Source organism: Helianthus annuus, chromosome 10 (assembly GCF_002127325.2).
Source record: "Helianthus annuus cultivar XRQ/B chromosome 10, HanXRQr2.0-SUNRISE, whole genome shotgun sequence".
Classification (NCBI taxonomy): domain Eukaryota; kingdom Viridiplantae; phylum Streptophyta; class Magnoliopsida; order Asterales; family Asteraceae; genus Helianthus; species Helianthus annuus.
Window position 1 is genome coordinate 39,641,423 of NC_035442.2, and position 6,313 is coordinate 39,647,735.

A 6,313-nucleotide genomic window follows, 5' to 3' on the forward strand; every position below is an offset into this window, starting at 1 on the left:
GGTTTGGTGTGTTGAAATCAAGTTTGTTCGATCGCAGGGACTATTTGTGTCAAACTGTGAAACTATACCGATTTGTATAGGAACGAACATTCCGGAACTTGATCATAAGTTAAACATACCCTAAATAACCTTTACATAGCTTAGACATAGGCTTTGAGGGGTTCGGTATGCTAAAATAAACTTTATTGATCAATAGGGACTAAAAGCGTCAAAAAGTGCACAAGTTTGCATTTTCGCACATATCTTACGTTCTGAATATATCCGGACATCCAAAAATTTATGTAAGCATTAAAATATTATGTTTTAGTGATTGGCTTGATAAAAATCCACTCGTCGCTTAATTTGGATCGTTTTTGCGTTCGTTACGACTTCCGTCGTAATTAACCGAACAACGCAACTGTACGACCAAACGAACTGACATACGAGATATTTTTGAGCACATTTTAAGTTCCCTATACTTTAACTTTATTTTAGAAATTTGAAATGGGGTTAACGGGGCTTAAACGTGTCAAAAATGCATCAAAAACCAAGTTTGGGGCTTTAGGGGCCTGTTCTGCCAAAATATGAAAGTATCAGACCTGCAAGGTCCTTACGGACCGTATGGTATTGGTCTTGCGGTCCATAAGCAGGTGCCAGACAGCAGAAACTTGTTTCCAGCTTGTTCCAGCTGTTGCACACTATTGCACATGGTTTTGATCATTCTATGGGCTAGTTTGGAGGCTCCCATGGTATTCAAATCAGTGGGCTTGAGGTGTACGGACTAGATCGAAGCTCGTTTCCCGATAAAGGATCCTAACAGTTCTAGCATTCCTATAAATACCCAACCCATTCACTTGCAAAACCCACTTGTTTTTCTGAGATTTCTCTAAGTTGAAGTGCTAGCCACTTCATACCTGAGAATACTTGGAAAATCAAAGCTTACGGGGACCTTTTGTATGTATTCTTTCGTTCTTTTCATTCGTTTTTATCGTTAAAGTCAAACTGCATTTGACTTTCTGCTTTGACCAGTTTATGGTCAACGCGAAGTTCGTTTGAACTTCATAACGTGAGCGTAATCACGATGGTTATAGTCCCTAGTGACTATACCTACTGATTACCACGTTATCTAGGCTCAGTGACGAGTCGTAGTTTCGGCCAAAATGCGTTTTCTTGCGTATTTTGTAACCAAACTACTCTAGGGTATCAAAACCGCTTGTTTTAATATCAAAACCTGTTTTCTAACTTAACTAAACATGTTCTAGCATGTTTAGCTCGTCACTTTTTAGTTTAGTGCTTGTGTAGAGTCGTAAGTCAAGCGGACTAAACACCCGCTTAGACTTTCGACCACGACCCGTTTGGTCGATCATTAGGATCCGACCAAACATGTGTAGTGACCATAGTAGTATAGGGAATGACCTTCCGAGGTTATACCTTATGGTCACTTAGGTTTAATTAGTCGCATGATAAGTAGTTTATATGCCTTAGGTAAATTACCAAAATACCCTTTTCATGCATAATTGGTAATTAAGCATATGTAACATAAACTTTTGTCACATAACTGATTATACAACATAATTAAACATGTATGGGCATATAACACTTGTCATAGGACTAGTTAGACGTCTCAAACGCGCATTGCGCGCACGACGCGTTAAAGTAGTGTAAGCTACCTTAATGGGTGGCAATGGGTCGAAAGCACTTAGGTTAGGTTTCAATTTAGGATGTAGCCTTTGTTAAACCATATCACATGAGTTCCATCACTCATTTGGTTTACAAGACTTCATTCTATCCGATTTGTCCGATTTAGGCGTCTATTGTTTGACTAGTTGTTCGATTACTAGGTGCTACTTGATTTCTCTGGTTTACTTGAGTTTGCTTGAGTTCTATTGATTGAAGATACTTTGCACCTCACGTGAGTACATAGTTCCCCTATTTTACTGTTTTTAAATGTTTTGGGGTGATTCATATGTACGAAATGTTTTCCAGGTTTAAACAATGATTTCAAAAACGATTATAATGATTTTTATTAAACTAAAAACGATTTCAATAATGTGAACAAACTTGATGGTTGTAGTTACATAACGAATGTCATTCATTAATTTTGGCCCAACCGACCAGTATTAGGTTATGGTACCATAGGATCTGACAAATCCCGTTATTTTACTGCACCCATGGTTATGTGTGGGGGTTATGGGTAACGACTGAATTTGATGTTTGTTAACTTACCCTTTGGTGGTTTGTTAATTCGAGAAGCGAGAAGCGAGGCTATCGAGTCACGAAGGTTTGAATGTTGTTAGCGAGACAACCATATATAGTTTTCACAATTTAAAACGAGGATGATTTAAAAGATTTTAAACGAGTTAACGATTTTGAACAAGTTAAACGAATTCGATAAACGATTGGTTTTTTGTTAGTGTTTAGATAACGGGACGAGTGTAATGTGATGAAAGCATGGTGGATACGCCGCTGGTACTTCCTATATATAAGTGTTTTCATCATATTACATGCCATGGCGTTATTTAGTTCACTTGGGTAAACTATTTTGAAACGATGTCACACAACGATGTTTTTCTAAAGGATATAAACCATACGAGTTTTTAACGAGTTTTTACAAGATGTTTTACAAGTTGGTTTTCTAAAACAAATGTTTTTGTGTTAAGAATCATGGCTACGAGATTTTATAAACTATAATCAACTTGATTTGAGTTGGTTAACTATGTTGCGATACAATTTTCAAAACGAGGTTTGTATTTTGACTCTTGTAGTCTAATAAAGTACTGCAACATATAAATGAGCCATGATTTCGATACTCTTATAAAACCTATGTACTCGCCAGCATTTCTTTACTGACTTTGTTTTTACATATGTTTCAGGTGTTGTTGCTTGATGTGATTTCTAGGATGTATGCGTCACATAGGATCTGGAAAAGACCTTAGTGACATAATAACAATGATAGTCGATATTTAACTTGTTTGTTTTGTGTCAAGACAATGTAATGTTCAATATTATCAATAAAACGAAACTATTTTTGTATCCATGGTTGTGAAACAATAGCTTCTGTTACAACACTCCCCGACGTTTCCGCCACGGTTTGTTGTCCTACGTGGTCGGAGTGTGACAGAAGAAGTTGGTATCAGAGCCAATGGTTATAGGGAATTAGGTTATTAGTAATTCTTTGACCTAGACTATAACTTTAGGACCATAACGCAAGTTTACTTGTGTTTAGATTTTTAAAACAATACCGTCACCTATCCTTAGGTGATAACCACAATAAGTTCGAATCCGCTTTGAAAACTAATCATCTGTTCTAGGATGATTGATTACTAGGTTTTGAACCCTTTGTTATAAGGTTTTGAACCCTTTACGTTTTCAGTAATCTCGTCAAAGTTTGGGTCTAAATAGTGTGAACACGTGCAAACTGGAAGGGTGGGTGCCTGTACCCTGGGTCTTCTGTCTAAGGCTAGAGTGTTCGTACAAATCCGCAGTATCAGACCAGTCACTCTTACCTGGGAACTCTTGGGGTGAGTGTCCATTTATAGGCGAGCATGTCTTCGGCGATACATTATTTTTGATCCATTTACTTTGATTAGTCTCTACGTGTCGTTTGTTTGTTCGAGGTAACGAATAAATGATCGCCTTTCTGGTGTTTTGACGGTATTTTCAATACCTCTTTTGCTTTTCAACCTCACTCGTTTCTCTTGTTTCTTTATTAGACAATGCCTCCTCGACGTGAAGCACAATCTTTCACTATTGAAGAAATCGCAGCCTTGGTTTCTCAGCAAGTGGCTGCTGTGCTTCTAGGCGTTGTGACCCAAGTCCACGAGATATACAACAACAATGCGCCGTGTAACTTCAAGAATTTTAATTCTGCGAAGCCGCTTAAGTTTTCTGGGTCGCAAGGAGCAACTGCGCTCCTGCAGTGGTTTGAGAGTATCGAGAGCACATTCAGACACGTGCAGTGTCCGAATGCGCGGAAGGTTGAATTTGCATCAAGCGTGTTTGAGAAGCGAGCACTTACCTGGTGGAATGGTGTTATACGCGATAGGGGTGCCGAAGTAGCGTTGGCAGAAACATGGGATGAGCTTCGGGCTCTCATGATGAAAGAGTTTTGTCCCCGTCACGAAATTCGGGCTTTGAGAGTTTGATGATTTAAAGCAAGATGGGGCTGAACACCATGCCTACATGGATCGTTTTGAGGAACTCAGTCTATTGTGTCCCACCATGGTTACCCCTCTGGAGAAGGCAATCGAGAGATATATCGATTGTTTGCCCGATTCCATTCAGGATATTGTGACCGGCGTTAATCCTACTACCATCCGTCACGCAATCGAGTTGTCTGCTACCCTGACTGAGTCGCAAGTCAGAAAGGGTAAACTTACCCGTAAGGGGGACAAGAAGAAGTCGGCTGATTCTGAGAAGAACAAGAAAAGGGTAAGGGTAAGGAAGGTGAGTCATCGAAGAAGTCGAGCAAGCGGAAGGATGCTCAGAATTTTGCTGTTACAACACAGACTGCTCAGAACCCGCAGAACCCACCGGCTCAGCCACCTGCGAAAAAGCTATATGCTGGTACCGCACCTCATTGGGCACGCTGCAACGGTCATCACGTTGCACAACAAGCTTGCAAGCAATGCACAACGTGTGGAAAACTTGGGCATTTGGCCAATATTTGTCGTCTGGGACAAAATCAGGCTGCTCAGGTTCAAGCTCCGGTTCAAGGGAATGCTGCGAGATTCCCACCGGGTTTATGTTTAAACTGTGGAGAGTTTTGTCACTTCCGCAACAACTGTCCAAGACTGGTGAATGCAAACGCGAATGCTAATGCAAACCCGAATGCGAACGTCAACGTCAATGTAAATCCAGCATGTGGACGAGTGTATAACATCAATGAGGCAATCAATGATGCAGCAGTGAACGGTTAGTATTTGTTGGATCTGAGTTTGTTTTTTATTGTATTTTATGTTTGTAAATAAGATGAAGATGGATGAGTGTGCAGCGGATATTATAATGAACACAAACTTTGCATACAATCAAGCGAGAGTAATACTTTTATCAAACATCTTTACACAATGAACCGAAAGATTGAATTTATTTTAAACACGATTACAATGATTGATGAATGATTGCAAACTCCCCCTCAGCCAGAGCTCAGTAGTTTGTTCGTGCAAAGAAGACGAATGATGCAAAGAGCTAATAGAACAGTACAAAGTACTGAACTATTTATAGGCATTTGCAAACTACTGAGCATCTTAGCTGACGTCACCATGAAAGTGACATCTAACCTCCTAACAAACTCTAACCTCTGATCTATACAGACACTGCTTGTGTTAACTACTGCTAATACATTCTATTACAAAACAGACTTTAGAACAGCTGCAGCAACCTTCTACTGCTGTGAACCCAGCAGCACTTGTCCGGATCAGCAGTGCTTGACTCAAGGCGGTAGATTGAAACAACAGGACTTTAGTCTTCCATCAGATCTTTAGTTGAGCAGCAGTTATGGGTCAGCAGTTTAGCAAGATCAGCAGATAGGAGGTCATCAGTAGTTGTAATCACTTTCAAGGGGAGAGATTTGTATATCAACATCTGCTTATTCAGGATCCACTGCTCTGATCCAGTTTTGGCATTAATTATCTGTTCCTCTGATAGGGTTCAATCCCAACAATCTCCCCCTGGAACAGATATTGCCAAAACCCTTCATTATTTGTGGACATTTTATTGTCTCATTAACAGCTCCCTTATCTGACCTTTAAATTGTAATTCAAAGTCAAGGGCATCTGTATCTTCATCATCCCTGCTAAGTGGAAGATCAAGGAGATCCTGCAAATCTTCAAGACTCAGGCCAAGAGCTTGTTCCCTTGATATTTTCTCCACTTCTCCACCAGACCTGAGCAAAGTCAATACGTAGGTCTGTTTGTCAGTTTCCCACTTTTGTATTTTTGAGCCTGGTGGGTTTCTTGGGAGATGCTTATTTGCAGAAGTATTTGGTGAGGTTGGCCTGTTCATCACTGGCTGAGCAGTGGTAGCAGAGTTTTCTTGTTCAAGTTCTTCTTTTAACTTTCTTAACAAGCCTTCTTTTACAACAGCATTTCCAGTAAGAATTTCTTGAACTGTTTCAGCTCCTAACTGGCTTTGTTTCCTTCTTTTGTAAAAGGCAGTACCAGGAGGAGCAGTGGCTTTCCTGGTGTGCAGCTTTGTTGGCCTTTTTGAAACCTCTGCTTCAGGATAGTCAGGTTTTTGAGGAATTTTTGGATCTTTCTTTCTTAATTCCTCCAACCTTTTGTAGGTTGACCTGACCATATCTTCTTTCCATCTAGCAATTTGTCTTTTTGTACCA